This window comes from Lepisma saccharinum, chromosome 17 (assembly GCF_977018435.1).
Source record: "Lepisma saccharinum chromosome 17, izLepSacc3.1, whole genome shotgun sequence".
NCBI classification, from domain to species: domain Eukaryota; kingdom Metazoa; phylum Arthropoda; class Insecta; order Zygentoma; family Lepismatidae; genus Lepisma; species Lepisma saccharinum.
This window is the reverse complement of record NC_139245.1, coordinates 38,856,631-38,875,686: the sequence shown is the minus strand read 5'-3', so window position 1 is coordinate 38,875,686 and position 19,056 is coordinate 38,856,631. Positions and strand designations below refer to the sequence as shown.

The following is a 19,056-nucleotide window of genomic DNA, read 5'->3' as shown; positions in this document are numbered from 1 at the left end:
TATACGTTTCTTTTACTAATAATGTTTCATCACAGATCATTATGCCTTCACAGGAAATAGGAGAATGGAGTTTTACACAGACCTATGGGCAGGAATGCTGGTTGAATAAGTTTATTATACTTCGCTTTTCTGCCACTTTTGGTTAATAACAAAAATGAGAATAAATAGTTAGAAGATGAAAGTAATGAGAGGACAATCACAAATATATATGGGCGACACAGTACTAGTCACATACAGCGGTGAGTTCAGGCGCCAGAGCCTCGGTAGTCTGCAAAATGCTGTCCGGAGGGAGGTTGAAATTTGGGTGCCTCCCCCTAAGAACACTGTTCGGATATAAGGCATGTAGCAAAGCCCATGAGGCGATAAATCTTAAGTGAGTACATCTACTGACAAAAATCACTCAAATTGTGGAAGGTTTCGCCGATGGCATAGTGCTAACGTCGTAGCTTTGTAGTCCAGGGTTCTCGGGTTCGATACCCTGTAGAGGCACATAGTGTCACTGTAGATCTAGTCCCGATTAGAATATCTGTGCATAATGGTAGACTTAAAGCAAGAACTCAAATTCTGGGAGATTTCGCGAAAATACAGAAAAAGGTAGATATTTAACTGGACAAAAAAGGAACAATAGATCCGGTTCTTTGGAATACCGTGCCATTGTTCTACCAACTGAGCTAAAGAGCTACCCTTTACTGACAAGGGAGGTTATCTAAGTGTGCCCCTCCGATTTCCATGAAACTTGGCAGGTGTATAGAGGGGCCCAAAGGAAGAAATACGTGTTTTTTTGTTTCGGCTAAAAACGGTTTTAGGGTGCAAAACCTCCCCTCTAATGTCAAGATAAGGACAAAATGAAGTGCGAATCTGACCCCTGTGTCCCCCTCCGATTTCCATGAAACTTGGAAGGTGTATAGATGGGCCCAAAGGAAGATTTTTTTGTTTTGGCTAAAAAACGGTTTTAGGGGGTAAAACCTCCCCTCTAATGTCAAGATGAAGACAAATTGAAGTGGGGATATGACCCCTGTGTCCCCCTCCGATTTCTATGAAACTTGGAGGGTGTATAGAGGGGCCCAAAGGAAGAAATACGTGTTTTTTGTTTCGGCTAAAAAACTGTTTTAGGGGACAAAACCCTCCCTCAGCTATTTTCATAATGATTACGATTCTTAATATTCAATACACTATGGGGATAGGAACATTTCTGAAAGTCTCCTTCAATTTTCCATTGTTCTTTGCACACGGTGTGTTGCTTTTTATTTATGTTTTTTGCCAAGGAAGCAAAACTTGTAGTAAATGGAGGAAAATATGGACTAATAATGGGCTCCAGAAAAACAATGATCTTTTCCGAAAAGCTTAGCAGAAGAACACTAGTACAACTCCTCCCGTGGAAAATGGAAATTTCTGTATCTGGTTGCATTAACTCCGAAACAACCCCTTGTGGGTCGTGGGTCAAGGCAACACGCTGCGAGGGGAATATCTCGTCCCCATTAACCTCGTCAGGGCGTAATAAATTAATGCATTTCCATTGTTCACATCATGGAAAGGCTTTTCATATACTGCCTGAAGTTCGGAGATAATAACTGTCCTTCGGTGGCAAAAAATGATTAATTAATCTCTTGTGCGAAGCTTCTCTTCCAACCGAAGATGGATTGAATTTTCCATCCGGGGGGCTTTCCTTGCACTTAGGCAGACCCGCCGCATGCAAGTGCACCGCGGGAGACATATCTACCAGGATGACGTGATAAATTTAATGCATTGGTCGACCAGTTTGCTTGTGTCTTGACATGCGGACAGACAACGGATGAACCTGATCGGCGTGGAAGTTGCCAAGTTATTACATATACCCTGAATGGGGTCATGGTGAATGTAATCGCCTCTGATATTAAGAAACGGTGTTCTCCAAGTTGTGATTCATTTCATGAGTGGCGCATTTCGCCTCAGTAGTTAGTCACCAATTAATCAATCTATTCATCAACGGATCATAAATCATAAGATGTGATGCACTTTCAACGAGGCAATTTGGACCAAAAAGGAACAGAAAAGATCCTTGCGATATTTTCAGTTCAAGGCAACCATTCCAAGGTCGTTGTCAGCTTGGGCTGCAAGTCACTTCACCCTTCTGGTTCTAACTCGAGAAATACCCAACCGTTGAAATTCAAATTTGGAAGCAGCACGGGTGACAGACCTCTCTCAGCGGCTTTCATTTCTCATCAGTGATGGTGAGAAAGCATTTCCTCTTATCGCTGGTGAACCCCTTACCACACAACACTAGCCCCAGGTAGTTACCAACTTGGGCTGCAAGTATCTAAGTTCATGACAACCTCTCATGGCCCGGTATAATTGACGCCAGGAGCCGGCGTTTGAAAACACTGCCCTAGACCAAATCCTATTCCTATTAATTAACATCATCCCTCCACCTAACGCACAACCACTGTCACTAGTTACTACATAATTGATAATAATACAAAATACTACAGGTTAGGTACGCAAAGTACAATAATAAACATTTGCTAATGATGACAGCCGATCGAGGATGAACAGCTCGCTAACTTTCCATCGCATGCTTGTCAATGGACCGCCCTGACGGTAACTTAAAACCATGCCTCCCTCTCCAACTGACAAATATCAAACAAAAATAAACTGCAAAACTCCGTTTCCATTTGATTTGAGACGAGAAAATAATTCAGTCGATCCCATAACTCACTTTCGACCAAGGGAGGGTTAACAAATGTAACTTTTTTTGTTTGTGCTTTCTTGTAAACTGTTTTCTTACATCAACCTTGGCGGAGTGGTTAGCACATCGTGGTACGACGCCAGGTGTCCTGGATTCAAATCCTGGTCTGGGCATGAATGTTTCTGAGTATCCATTCATATATTTCACCATATCATCAATCATACCAATCTTCGTAAATTAGCCAAAAGTGACAAAAAGCGAAATAAAATAAAGCAAGTCAAGTCTTATATCAACCTCGAATACTATCATTCATCGACTGATGAAATTGGTTTATTTTACTTCACTTTTCTGCCAGTTCTGGCTAATCGCGAAGACATAAAATTGATGCAGGGATACTCACGAGACCAGTGGCATCGCAGCGCACTGTGCTAACTACTCCACAACGGAGATCGGCACTCGTGCTATAATTTCATGTTAAATATTGTATATATTTTTGGTGTTTTCCATGTAGGAATATTCAAAGATGGAAGTTTTCGACACAAAACTTTACGAATGACAAGACATTGAATCCATGATGTCAGGAGACGAGGATCCATAAGCGCCAAATGGAGGACATAACATGGCGTGCTTGAGCCCTTATGCTCTTCCAGCACGTAATTTTTTTCCTGCTGATGGAGGGAGCGCAGAAGAAAACGGAAAAGCTTAATCGCGTGGGGATCTAAATCGAACCATCCCCGTCAGATGTACAATGGAAGCGATCAGATGCGGAGAGAAAAACGCTTCCCCTCAGAGAGCTGCTATTTTACCTCATCTGAACGGGTTCTATCAACTCAGGGTTTCCAACCTTCATAGACCCAAAACCGTACAGAAATAGCAAAGAATGCGCATTTTGGCACTCCCGCGCTGTACTTTAGCAGGCCCGACGTATGCAGTGTATGAAGAGTGAAAATACATAGTGGACTAGGTGGAAAAAAACTCTTGTTAAGAATCAGTTCAGGATACACAATCGTTTGGTTTTTTAAAATACTAATACCCATACTTCATTCAAATCAAACTGAAAACATTACACGTCACACAAATTTTGGCCTCTAAATACAGCAACGAGTGGATTTGATATGCGTAAATGAGTAAGTAAATAAAATGAATGTAGTATGGCTATGTTGGACATAAGAATTTCAGTGGTAATTCAAACGTACCTAAAAAAATGCAGCATGCTTTACACTCTGAATTCAATCTGCTACACAGCTGATGCGGGTAAGAACCGGATCTAGGAAACGCGAACTCGACAAGCTCCTGATTCGTTCCGGAGATGTGTAGACAAAAGCATTCATATCCATTGTACCATATTTGGTATTTTGAACTATCTGCTGGAAAGTGACGGTGACATAGTTCATTTTTGTGTTCCAACATGTCGAATACTTGGAGCGGAATCAAACAAAGTGTGAATGGGTGACATTTATTTTGCCAAAGATACTGTCCGTACATAGCTTCAAGGGCCTCCCAGATTTCGTAGTGACAACGTCGTTACCTTGTAATCAAGGGGTCCTGTGTTTGAGACCGGCTTGTTATGAACTCAAACTCAAAAATGCAGGGTTTCCTCCCTCCTGCGATTGTAAACTCTAGGGATATTGAAAGGACCTGTTACGAGTGAACTCTCTGATTGATTGAGTTTTGAGTCCACTTTATGCACAGATAAGCTAATCAGGCCTGGACCTACAGTTTAAGTGCCATCCGAAACACTATGTGCCTGCACTAGGGTAAAGCGAAAGAACAAATGTTTTATTGTACGATAGGATGTCGACGAACATTAAAAAGTAAAGGAGATTGGTTACAAAGCTATTTTCAGTTAGTCGTATGAAAATAGGCCATACTCTTATTATTGAGTTATATATACTGAATGCGTTTGCTGCCCGGTAGGACCCTGATTGTCTCCCTGGAATGGATTGTATCACCATAGAGCTGAGTTCACCGCGATCTTCTTGAAGTGTAAAGAAAATACAGGCATTTACTAAAAACTATAACGTTGTATTATAATAAATATGTACACATAACACGTAATTACACTGTCCTGCACTCCTGCCTCAGTAAACTGTGTATATGAAGTTGGAAGCCGATGTTACAATAACACGTCACTAAAGTTCAAATCACCAACCCTGAGACCTTCTGTAAACAAAACCACGTGCATGCAGAAAGCATTGCAAACTCATAGAAGTAAAATAATCCACACGAAAATCCAGCGTTGTTACAGGATTCATTATGTAAGGTAAAACAACGGCCAATTTGTAGTATTGAATACGCTGCCGCAAATGACGTGTCACTTTAAACCCAATGCTCTTACTTTTGCATTTATTGCTTCACCTTTATGGTTAACTCTTTGCACCAGTAATCATTTCCCATAAATTTGGCTTCTTTCTTGCATGCAAATTGAATATATTTTACATGCATTTTTTAGACAAAATGATATAACATGGTAATGTATATTCCTAAAGTTTGATATAGAGAGGTATGTATTTGAAATTTGTCTGTAGATTTTATGTAAATTGTATCTTATGTAAATAAAATATATAATGGGCATAAACAGCCATATACAATGCTGTAAGTCCAATAAATATATTGGTGATGATGATCAAAACAAGACAAAGAAAGTTTCTTAAATTTATTGCGGTTGGAAACTTTGACAAGCATCCTAATAACAATTTTTGTTCCGCCAAATATAGTGCACTTCGTAAAATAACTTGGTGACATGGCAAGGCAAGATAAGTGTGAACATTTTGTAGGAACGTGCATTTTAACTTTCAATGAGCTTAGAGATTTGTGTACATAATGATGTTTTATAACATTGGTTATTTTTTTAAAATAATAATGTGAACAGCATGGAAGTAGTGCCACTTTCAACATGGCGAGTTCTATTGCGGTAGTCGGCGGTCATGAATCAGCTGACACGGAATGATACATCGAATCGGTGAGACGGTTTGTTTACAGAAGGTCTCAGGGTTGGTGATTTACACTATGGTTCTTCACTGAATGATATCAGCACTGTAATGTTCCTGTGATACTGAACTACATATCACTGCACTTCACTGATATGCCGAATGAAACGTAGCCACGTTAGGCTTACGTTTTTTGATGAATATCCGCAACGCGGTGACTTTCGGCTGCTGCCGGAGGCTTCTGCACGAACACTGGCGGAAGTAAGCTACCGCACAAAGATGGCGGCAACTAGGCACCGCACCCGATATGAACTGACCAATGGAAGTGGAGGTTTCTTAAAGCACTGGATATACACAAAATAAACAATTGAAGTTATATAGAAACAAATTCATAGCAAAATGAACAAGAGAAAAGTTCTGTTATATGCGAATATAAGAATATATGAAAAAGATATATCGTGGTTAGTTTTTAGAGATAAATCTCCAACATATACTTCGTAATAATGTCGATTGTTCTATGTTCCAAATGTGATTCACGAAGCACTGACCAGTCTCAAGTATGGAACTAAGTCGGTTTTAAAAAAATCGTTAAAATCCGAAGTGCGAGAAGTTGTAGGTCCCAAGGCAGAAGAATGTGTTCGCAATTAGGACACAGCACTTCGAACATATTCCTGTTCAGGCAGGAATTGTTCACAATTAGGACACAGACTCTAAAATACGCGACTATTGCATCCATAACGCTACAGGAGCGCACCTTAACTAACCACTTTCTCTTCGAGCGATGTTGGTCGCACCGGCCTTCTTAGCAAACTAACACATCCGCAAAAAAACCTTTTTGGGGGATGGGGGCTGACATATAGAGCAGTTGAGGCGTGACTTGTCGCTACCGCCGATCTCACTTATTGATTCGGCCTTGAATATAGAAATCGAAACTCAACAAGTGTTTTCCACACAAGAGACCGAGGCAGACTCTAATTTATTACGTATCTTGAAGAAGCTACAAAGCATTTCGGAAAAACCTAATCATCGTTTTTCCAAGCTCTTCGTGGGGAGCAGTAGCAAATGTAGTTATGTGGCTGTCGCAGAAAGCGAATTGTTGCAGATCAACGTACCATTTCCTCCTTGGAACTGCTATTGTTGCGCCATCTACAAGTCATCTCGATGGGAGACTGTGAAACGCTGAATGTCGGGGACGAAAAACTTTCCACTCTCCGTACCAAGTACATAAAGTCATAGATGATCATTTTTCTCTCCAGAGATAAAATCTGGAAGCTAAGTACCTCGGCGTCCCGGTTCGATCCCTCAGCAGCACGGGACGGTAATGTCTCCTGAAAGGAGCAAAGTAAATCACCCTTCCTCCTTTCCTCTCGAAACTTTCATTTTAGCCAAGGCCGGGGCCGAGTTTGAACCGTTGGACGCTTTTTTGAGCATGTCCAAGGAACGAAAACGGTTTTATTACCGTAAATGAAAGCCATATTTCTCCACGTAGGTAAGCTTTTTTTACGGTCTCTCCGTGATCGTTACCGTAGCTTTACGGGTCTCACTTCCTTCCCTTTGTTTCCCTGTGGATGGAATTGATTTTTGGCGTCTTTGTTTCCGCTTCATCCTGACGGGCGTTCTGAAGAGATCTGGATGAATGCTGCAAGATTATATTTTCCACGTTCTTTTTTTCTCGCGGTAGCCTGGGTATCGGACTCACCGTTCTGAATCGTCGGCAGAAGCAGCATTGGAAAACGAACGAAGCGAGGTCGCTATCCCTACACTCACTCTTGCCTGCAAGCAGCATTGATTATGCTATTAGCACTGTACAAAGGTAACACTATTAAGCCTTGTTTGCATATTAAAAACGTTATAGGTGCTGACCAAGGCATTTTTATTATAAACAAAAAGTACGAAATGTGTAAAGTGTTTTTTTTAGTTTATAATAGATTGATTTTATGTTTTAAGTCCACTTTATGCACAATCAGACTAATCGGGACTGGTCCTACAGTTTAAAGTGGGATCCGAACCACCATTTGCCTCCACCGGGTATCGAACCCGGTTCCCTTTGATTATTAGTTTATAATAAAAATCGCATTGGTCAACAGTGTACAGAGTAAGAACCAACTAACTTTCTAGCCTTCTTATACCCAAAGGTTCATGGCTGCAGCAACAGAGGCCTTCCATCTGTCCCTATCCTGAGCAAGATCTATCCACTCTTTTCCATTCCTACCAATTTTCTTTAGGTCCATCTCAACGTTTTCTCTCCATCTTCGTCTTCCTATTGGTTTTACCATCAGGCCTCCCAACAAGAATCCTGTAAACTCCTCTTTCCTCTCCTATTCGTGCCACATCGTCTGCCCACCTAAGTCTTCGTGATATAATCATTCTTCTAGTAATATCTGGACATGAATACAAATTATGTACTTCTAAATTATGTAACCTTCTCCACTCACCTGTCTCCTCATCCCTTTTAGGTCCAAAGATTTTCCTAAGGATTTTATTTTCAAACACTCTTAATTTATGTTCCTCTTTCAATGTAAGGGACCAAGTTTCGCATCCATATAATACTAGAGGCAAAATTACTGTTTTGTATATTTTAACTTTTAGTTTCTTAGATATTATACAAGAAAATAAAAGTTTTTGAAGTGAAAAGTAAGACGCATTTGCTGAATTAAACCTACTTTTTATTTCCTCTGTAATATAATTTGTTAGAAGTAAAATATCAATAACTATTATGAACCAGAGGCGCATATAGTATATTTTAAAGGGGTAGAGTCATTCAAAAGGCACTGAAATGATTGAAAGCAGCTGCTTTTGGACACTTAATTTATTAGTGGCATAAGGCATTAGTTCCAAATTTCGTTCGGCGGGAACAATCCCGTTTTGCCTGGGAGGAGGGGTCACATCTCGTCTATATCTCAGAAACAATCATGGTTCATACTTGAAGGGTGACGTGCTAACACTACTTAAGAGATCAGTTTGACATTGCAATTATGATATGCACGTTGAATTTTGTCTACTAAGATTCACTATGTCGAAAATTTTAAATTTTATTTAAAAATGTTTGCTGATTTATGTGAATTTACAATGACTAGTGTTGCCCACGGGACGAGACGGGACAGGCTTTTAAAAATTCGAGACGAGACGAGATTGACCATGTGTCATAAGACAAACTAATATTTTCGAGACGAGACAGCATTTCTACGAGACTCCACGAGACGAGACAGGCCAAAGTCTCGTCTCGTGGGCAACACTAACAATGACTAATCTATGCTGCATCTACATTCTTAAATGTACAATCAGGGTGGCGGAATTTAACCTCAACACGAAATAAAAATGTAATACTCATTCAGTACGTTAAAAATGTTGACCAAGGCTGAGTATATTATATTAATTATAATTATTACAACACTGCACACGTAACGTTTCGATCCTCTAACAGTCTCCTTCAGACTAAGACTCACAAGACAAGGCTCTATAGGGTTATCATTCACTACACAGCAATAGCTGAGTGTAATATGACGTAAACTTGAAATGAGGGCATACTATTTACTATAAGAGAGAATGATATACAGGGTAGTAGGTAAAACAATATGTAAAGAAGCTGTGTAAGTTTCTATGTGAAAATTGTGGACCTTTGTGACGGAGTGGTGCACGCTTCGGCGCTACGGGATCGAATATCGGCATCATTGATGTTCTTTCTGAGTACCCTTTTATCATAACTTCACTCATCTTCATCGCCGCGATTATCGAAAAGTAGCAGAAAATGAACGATAAAATAAAAATCAGTGTAGAAGTTAAAAGTTCCTTTCAAGATGTCTATTATCCCCAGATTCCGTATCAATGCAACTTAAATCAATAACTAATAGCCACAAATTCGGAAGAAGTAAATACATGAAAATAAAAGGCAAAATTGGAATTATATATATATATATATATATATATATATATATATATGAGTATTGTATTCAGATATCTAAACATTCTCTAGAGCAAATTATCGATTTTCGTTTCAGGGAAGACACAGAAAGACCCCTAATCCTTCGTATATGTAGTGGAAATTTTTGGATGGGGTGGATGCTGGATCTATCCTTGAGAATAGGTCGGGGAGATAGTTATTGTTTCCATAATTTGTAGGTAATTACATGTGATCTGCGATACAAAAGCAATTAACAATCTCCATAGGAATATAATGAAAATATATTTTATTCCAATGATACGATATCACGCATCTCATTAGAATACCAAATATACTTAATTTTGAAAATAGGAGCTGATAGGTGAAATATACGTATTTGATGAAAGTTGTTTGATAAAAGTTCTGTTAAGATGTTAAACTTGTAGCACATAGCAATGTTGTATGAAGGATCGAAGATAAGCAAATTGAAGATTTTAATATACTGCTAATGCTATGAACAGTGATTTGCGTCACTAAGGGAGGAGGGTCAAAAATTAAGAGATATTAAGAAGCTAATAGTCTCCTGCATAAAATTCACATCTAAATGATGTTACACGTTTAATTAATATATTTATGTGCTTTGCGGTAGCTGACGAAAGGCGATGAAAAATGGAAAAGAAATATGAAGTCTGACTAATTTCTGTGTTCTGGGGATTGCTGAGTTCAGTGTCCTTAGTGATGAGGCTCTTTGTTGTCTGTTCTTTGTGTATGTTTTCGATCTTATTCCAGCAAAGTATATTCGACTCCCAAACTAATTGTTTATGTTTGTTGTTAGAATGCCTATCGTTGAGCCATTCTAACGCACGGATTTTGCCAGAACTCTGAATGCAAACGTCAGAATTTGGACCTTAAATTAATGATTCTTAAGTGAAGAATAGTATCGTCTTGAATGCCAATGGGGAATTTGAGGTGCTTTGCTATTGCTTTTCGAAATAACTTTCTTTGTGAAGAATGTTACATTCGGATATAGACAGAATATTTCGATAAGTCATTAATCAGTTTGAGATTTTGTTTTAAGTCAATGCACAGACAGGTAGGCTATTCGGTACTGGGCCTACAGTTTAAAGTGGGATCCAAGCCATTGTTTCTCCACTGGGTATCCAACTTAGGCCCCTTGATTGCAAGGCGTCAACGTTGTCACTACGCCATCGTGGAGGTCCTTCTTCATGTATTACTCCTGCATAGGTTAACATAAATTGTTTTTAAAGATATTTCGCACAATAATATAATTCATTATCACCACAGATTGGAAACTAGTTTTTGCGAAAATCTAAAATACCTATTGCTCTACTCCTGTTACTATTGATTAGAACATATGGATCATTTCATTTCACTCTCACAGTCTATTGTCGCTATTGAATGACGTAACTTAAAATAACGAACATAGAAAACAATAACATATCCACCTATCACCCAGCAATATCATGCTAACCGAATCCACACACAAACCTCTTCAGCATTCGTTTTCAAGAACGAGCTTGGGGACTAAAGATTGCCCACTTCCTGGTTCAACTCGAGGCAATTCAGATGCCTTATCGAAGCTGCCTTTGAGCACGCAGGGTATCTAACCCACTTGTCATAGAGTCTACTATTACCTCTGCTGTTGTTTGTACTATAGTTACGTTGTAAAATGTTACCAGTTTTGAAAGTTAAAAAAGATGTCTTTGAAATATAGAGGGTACACGCATACTAAGATTTTTAATTACAAAATGGCTCTTTAGAAACTTCCGGTCACAGCTGCCTTTGCTAGTTGAGCAGGAAGTATTGGTTGGAACAAGGTCAGACATGTTCATAAATGCTTCTTTCCTCATCGTAAAGCCTTTGTAAAGTTTGTCCAACATCTCGAGAACCGTACGTGTGTCAAAGTTAAAAAGAAATCCCTTTCTTGGAGGTGAAATTGAGTTTTCCAAGGCAGTCTCAGCAAGAGGTTGTCCTCAAAGAGTGGCTTTCTCTCCTGGAACTTTCTTACTTTCATACACCACTACAGCGTTTTGGCTTTGAACTTCAAAGAAAACGAGTGAAATGGCGCGACTTTATTCAGTCTCTCGTACGTAAAATATTTTTTTCTTAATATTTGCAATCTGGTAAAAAAAATGTGCTTCGATTCTCTGTTGGCAAACGGCTTGACATTAATGTGGTCGCTAAGAAACTAGGCATGTTTATGCGATTTCTAGCACCTCGACAGGATTCTTTTTTCAGACTATCTTTAAATGGTCGTACAAACTACCTTTTGAATGTGAACCGGACCTAGATAAAAATTCAAAATACTTGTGGAGCATTTCGAACACAGCAATCGAAATATAGAAAGAATAACGAAAAGTGACCTGCTGCATGAATGAATTCCGACTTTGTCGATATCTAAGCCCGATAGCACAATTCGATGAGTAAAATCAATAAACATTTCTGCTTTTTCATTGGTGCATTAGCCGGCCTCTGTGGCGGAGTGGTTAGCACAGCGCGCTACGACTCTAGTTCTTCGAATCCCGGCTTGTGCATGGGTGTTCTTTGTGAATGCCCCTTCATCAATTTCACCATGTCATCACTCATCCTTACCTTCGCAATTAGCCAAAAGTGGCAGAAAAGCTAAGTTAAAAAAACCAAATCATTTGTTCTTTATGGCAGTTCTCCCAGGGAGCTATCAGACTGAAGCAACGAGCGACTCGTACAGCTTTGTTGATTTATTGATTGATTTATTTCCTTTATTTTACTTAGCTTTTTTGTGCCACATTGGATATTTCGCGAATATGGGGATGAGTGATAACATGATGAAATTGATGAACGGACACTCACAAACATACTTATCCAGGCCGGGATTCGAACCCGGGACCCCTAGAGTCATAGCGCGAATTGCTAACCACTCCGCCACGGCGGCCTCGTGCTGCTTGAAAACGAACCCTCAGTAATAAGTGGAAACTTTGAAACCGAAGCAACACAACAAGTTGCATGTGTCGCATTTCGCTTGAGTGTGGCTCGGACTGGTCCGTTTTCTCAACGGCGTGCATCATGTCGCCTCGGTATATCGCGATGAAGGCTTGCTTATAGAATGAATTGGCCGTTTCACTTGTCGCTAGTCACTTTGGTCTGAAAGCTGCTTCAAAGCATACGACTGTTTTGTCATTTACAAGTTTCATGTTTCACTGAAACACGCAACATCAAAAATAGATCTACTCTAGAGGTATCAAGTATCACGATTAGAATTTTAATAACCCTGGCAACACTTCATCATCGTATGCTTGCAGGGTAGGTTGACTGTTTTTTCCGTTCAGCTTTCACATCATGCATAACGCCATGCGAATTCTTTCTCTCGAGTTCATCGTGTACTACCTTCGCAACGGTGAATGCAAAAGGATAAAAGAAATAGTTGTGTAACATTGATAAAATGCAGATAGACGTTTCCTGTGACTTCTTATGTCTTGATACGTTCCTGACAACCATTTTCATGCTGGGAAACTTACGAAGTGGTTAAGGATATCCAATTCTATGCCTTGGATAAATCACTTTCTGCCTAGATTTATTTTAAGTCCACTTTACGGACAAATTGGCTCATCGAACCAGGATCTACAGTTTAAAGTGGTATCCGTGAACTACCAAATTACACCCCTCGAAGAAATAGAACCGTGGACAACTTGAAAAAAAAAAGAAAATATTATCAACCATTGGCAGCTATTTGACATTGAAATGCTAAGGTAGGTAGTGTGTTGACAAGAATAACGTCTCACAGAATTATCTCTTAAGTACAGCAATTATTTACATTTCTACCCTTCGCCGTATATATTGGGTTGGTGCGAATGAAATGTCCGGCCCAGGTGCGTCATTGCCAAAGGCCGAAAAAATCAAAACTACAATGCCTGGTTAATCAAAATAGTCGCCGTCTGCAGCCACACACTTTTACCATCGCTCAGCCAACAATTGGATTCCAAGGCGGAAGAAGTCTGGAGTCTGCGACGCAAAGAACTCCTCCACGGCATGTTGCACCGCCCGATCATCAGCGAAGGTCTTCCCTGTCAGGAAGTGGTCGAGATGCCGGAAGAGATAGTAGTCAGTGGGAGAGAGGTCTTGAGAATATGCTGGATGAGGAAGGGTTTCATATTGCAACTCATGGAGAGCCTGCACCGTCCTTTGCGCGACATGTGGGCGAGCATTGCCGTGCAACATGAGGACACCATGTCTGTGGACCATTCCTGGATGCTTGCGGAGAAGTTTGCGGTGCATTTCATGGAGTTCAGCACTGTAACGATCTGCATTGATGGTTTCACCTCGCCTGAGAAAGACATGATGGATCACACCCACCATAGACCACCATACCAGCAACAACACCTTCCGTGGGTGGAGAGGTGGTTTCGGAAACCGTCCTGGACGTTGATCACGATCCAACCATTGTCCTGATCGTTTACGATTGTCATAGCAGATCCATTTTTCATCTGAAGTGACAATCCGATGCAGGAAACCATCCCGGTTATTCCTTACACTCAGAGAACTGCACACCTCCAGACGGCGAGTCTTGTTGGCCGGTGTCAAATCATGTGGTACCCATGAGTCCAACTTTTTCACTTTACCGATCGCGCGGAGCCGCCGAACGACAGTGGTATGGTGTATGCCTAACTCGTCTACAATGGCACGAACACTTTTCCGAGGGTCTGCTTCCACGGCGTTCCTGAGGAGCTCATCCGAACATGATGTTGGTCGATGTCCACGGGGCTCATTTTGCAATGCTGTGTCACCGGAACGAAATTTGACAACCCAGCGGCGAATGGTGCGTTCATTTGCCATTCCTGGCCCAAATGCACTGTTAATGTTTTAGGCGGCTTGCTGAGCAGAATACCCCAGTTTGAATTCGTAAAGAAAAATCACTCGGAATTGTGTGTTCTCCATGGTGCACTTTCAGACGACCCTGTTCAGCAACACACTGCCTCCTGACTGTCTGGGTGCTCCAGCCTGTTTGCTGGACGTATACAGAGTTTATGACGTTAGACCCGTGACCTCAGTTAATCCATGTGTTGTGTTGTCGAGGTGAGTTTCCCACCAGACGTCAAAGCGGACATTTCATTCGCACCAACCCAATACATCTTTTCATTACAAATCTAATATCAACTGCTCCCGGTTGCCTTTTTGTCTCAGAACAAAATTATAAAGACTCCACTCTACGAGCACACTATTTACCATAGCGCTAACGCGCCCACGCAGTTTATCACTCAGAGGTCTCAGAGTGTTATTTGTACTATTACTGGGACGAGAAATGATGAACCCCCCTCAGGCAGATTTGGCTACACTTAAAACTTGCTCAACATGCCCATATGAGCTTTTTGCACAAGTGTGGTACTCCGTCTAATCCAAGATTTTTGTAAAAATGCCCTCGGGAAGTTCCTGTGAAATGATGAGCCCCCTCAGATTGATTTGTCCACACTTACAAAAGGCACTTCTGTCAGATTGTTGTCCATAAGCTTGTTAAAAATATGCCCCTCTTGATATTTTTTTTGCCCACACCTAAAACTAAGCCAAGATGCTCATAAAACACACACACACACACACACACACACACACACACACACAAAGCACACTGCTGAACCCAACTGATATTTTTTATTAAGTATAGAGTTTTGATTTGAACCCCAAGAAATTTTATATAAATACCAAAGCCAAAAAATATTAACACACATACACACACACACACACTAAATATACAAAACACACTGCTGAACGCAACTGATATTTTTTTATTAAACATAGAATTTTGATTTGAACCCCAAGAAATTTTATATAATAAACATAACAAAATTCTAATATTTATTTTTGTTTAACAGGCACAACAAGTTCTGAGCACATAAGCAGTTTCTGAGGAATACAAGGCAGCAGCAGCAGCAAGCAATTAACTTATAGAAGGCAGTGTGTATCCTATCTAATTGCATGGATAATCTTGACACAGGATTTTTTGAGAGAAGATGTATTTCAAAATACATAAAATCTAAGTCACTTGTTGATGATTTAAAGCTTAGATTGTTTGGCCTGTCCGAGTATGACCTGTTTACAGTGCAAAATGAAACTGAAATGCAGTGGGTGCTTGCCAGTGACAGGCCATTCCAATGCCTATTTCTCAATTTTATCACCAAGTTTGAAAGGCTTGTATACAACAAGTACAAGAGAATTGTTATATTGTTTGTTAATTTTTATACAGACAGGTGCCATTATTATTTAAGGTTGAAATTGTTTGACAATTATTGGCTCAACAATTGCTATGAGCATTGTTTTGAGTATAGGATGCCCATGATTGCATCTCAGAGTTTAAATTGGAGACATTATAAATATTCAAATAAAATTATTAACAGGATATCTAAAGATAAGAAGATTGAATTTGTTACAACTGATAATGGGAATTTGTACAGTGGTGAAGATTTCAATCCAGAGTTTGTATCTTATTCCAACTATATATATTTGAATGAGCTTGTCATGTATTTTATAAGGCAAAAATTTAGAGATTGCACTTATGATTGTATTGTTGAGGCACTGGGGCAGAATAATTTGCATGACATATGCAACTGTGGGAGAGTTTTGTCCAGCCTCTCAGTGTGATTTCAGGCACAGGAATCTGGCAGTTGGGAATCAACCCGCAGCAGGCAGCCCTGATTATTTCAGCAGAGACAGCAATCAAGGTAAATAAATATTTGCTGCAAGTGTAATTTAATTCTCTTCTCATCAGTGTAACACATTTCCTGTCTTATGCAGTTCCAAATCCCTGCCCCATCAGTGCTGTAGAAATATCAGCCAGGCTCGGGTCTGTATGCAGGAAGAGGCAAGACATTTGTTTGAAATCTGTTTTCAAGCCTGTACCTAATCACAGCACAGCTCTGTCAGAGATAGGGACAATGAGTAATATCTGTAATTAATAATTCAGTAATCATTTCTAACAAGTTTAATTTTCAATAGGCTCTTCTCATCAGTGTAACACATTTCCTGTCTTATGCAGTTCCAAATCCCTGCATAGCAGTGCTGTAGCCAGGCTCGGGTCTGTATGTAGGAAGAGGCATAGTTGAAATCTGCTTGGGTATAATTTTTTTGAAGCCTGTACCTCATCACAGCATAGCTCTGTCAGAGGATAGGGACATTGAGTATAAAATCTGTAATCAATAAGTCAGTAATCAATTCTAACAAGTTTAATTTTTAATAGGATCTTCTCATCAGTGTAACAAATTTCCTGTCTTGTTTCACATGCAGTTCCAAATCCCTGCCCCATCAGTGCTGTAGAAATATGAGCCAGGCTCGGGTCTGTATGTAGGAAGAGGCAAGACATTTGTTTGAAATCTGCTTGGGTATAATTTTCTGAAGCCTGTACCTAATCACAGCACAGCTCTGTCAGAGATAGGGACATTGAGTATAAAATCTGTAATCAATATTGTCAGTAATCAATTCTAACAAGTTTAATTCTCTTCTCATCAGTGTAACAAATTTCCTGTCTTGTTTCACATGCAAATCCCTGCTCGTCAGTGCTGCAGCCAGGCTTGGGTCTGTATGCAGGAAGAGGCAAGATATTTGTTTGAAATCTGCTTGGGTATAATATTCTGAAGCCTGTACCCATCACAGCATAGCTCTGTCAGAGATAGGGACATTGAGTAATAATTAATAATTATTCTTGTCAGTAATCAATTCTAACAAGTTTAATTTTTAATAGGTTCTTCTCATCAGTGTAACAAATTTCCTGTCTCATGCAGTTCCAAATCCCTACCCATCATCAGTGCTGTAGAAATATCAGCCAGGCTCGGGTCTGTATGTAGGAAGAGGCAAGATATTTGTTTGAAATCTGCTTGGGTATAATTTTCTGAAGCCTGTACCTAATCACAGCACAGCTCTGTCAGAGTGTAACAAATTTCCTGTCTTGTTTCACACGCAGTTCCAAATCTCTGCCCAGCAGTGCTGCAGCCAGGCTCGGGTCTGTATGCAGGAACAGGCATGATATTTGTGAAATCTGCTTGGGTATAATTTTCTGAAGCCTGTACCCATCACAGCACATCTCTGTCAGAGATAGGGACATTGAGTAATATCTGTAATCAATAATTAATAATTATTCTTATCAGTAATCAATTCTAACAAGTTTAATTTTTAATAGGCTCTTCTCCTGTCTTGTTTCACATGCAGTTCCAAATCCCTGCCCATCAGTGCTGTAGAAATATCTTCCAGGCTCGGGTCTGTGTGTAGGAACAGGCAAGATATCTGCTTGGGCATAATTTTTTGAAGCCTGTACCCATCACAGCATAGCTCTGTCTGAGATAGGGACATTGAGTATGTATTATTACTGCACCTGCCCCATCTAACATGTTGCTGTTTTTCTTCAATACATTAGTCATAATCAATAAAATATTCAGAACAAACCTCTATAAGATATGACAACCTGCAACAATCTGGATGTATGAGATGTTTTATTTTCTGTATTTTTCAGGCTCTCTTGTTACAATCTTGTTTCTCTCTCCAACATTGTCATCACTATAATTCCACATGTTCTATTCTAACAACTTCAAACCTGAAAACATATCTGTAATCAATAATTAATAATTTTTCTTGTCAGTAATCAATTCTAATATTTAATTTTTAATAGGTTCTTCTCATCAGTGTCCTGTCTTGTTTCACATGCAGTTCCAAATCCCTGCCCATCAGTGCTGCAGCCAGGCTCTAGGTCTGTGTGCAGGAAGTTTGTAGTTGAAATCTGCTTGGGTATAATTTTTTGAAGCCTGTACCTCATCACAGCATAGCTCTGTCATAGATAGGGACATTGAGTATAAAATTATTACTGCACTATATTTTAAAACCTGCCCCATCTAACATTGCTGTGTTTCTTCATAATCAATAAAATATTCAGAACAAACCTCTATAAGATATGACAACCTGCAACAATCTGGATGTATGAGATGTTTTATTTTCTGTATTTTTCAGGCTCTCTTGTTACAACCTTGTTTCTCTCTTCAACATTGCCATCACTATAATAATATCTGACACATGTTCTATGTTAACAACTTCATAATCGATGCAAAAAAAAATAAACCTGAAAACATATCTGTAATCTAATCAATTCTAACATTTAATTTTCAATAGGCTCTTCTCCTGTCTTGTTTTACATACAGTTCCATCCCTGCTCATCAGTGCTGTAGAAATATCAGCCAGGCTCGGGGTCTGTGTGTAGGAACAGGCAAGATATTTGTTTGAAATCTGCTTGGGTATAATTTTCTGAAGCCTGTACCTAATAACAGAATCACAGCATAGCTCTGTCAGAGATAAGAACATTGAGTAATATAATCGCTGCGAAAACAACGTTGAAAACGTTTCGGAGATACAAAATCCTATGTTTCTTGAAAACATATAAGTACAGTAGTCATGTTTAAACTTGTACAAGCAATGAATAGACAGGCTGTAAGCAGTATCACCCTGGAGGTAAATCCAGAGGACACTGTTGCTGCTATAAAACAAAAAATACAGGATAAGGAGGGAATACCCAATGTCTCTATTTCTGACAGAGCTATGCTGTGATGCTTCAGAAA

At 39.7% G+C, this 19,056-nt stretch overlaps 1 protein-coding gene across 1 annotated transcript in view; it reads left to right on the top strand.

Annotated features, from left to right (window-relative positions):
• LOC146001273 (metabotropic glycine receptor) overlaps positions 1-19,056 on the top strand; it is a 981,963-nt gene that overhangs the window by 84,499 nt on the left and 878,408 nt on the right. The gene's annotated exons all lie outside the window — the stretch shown is intronic.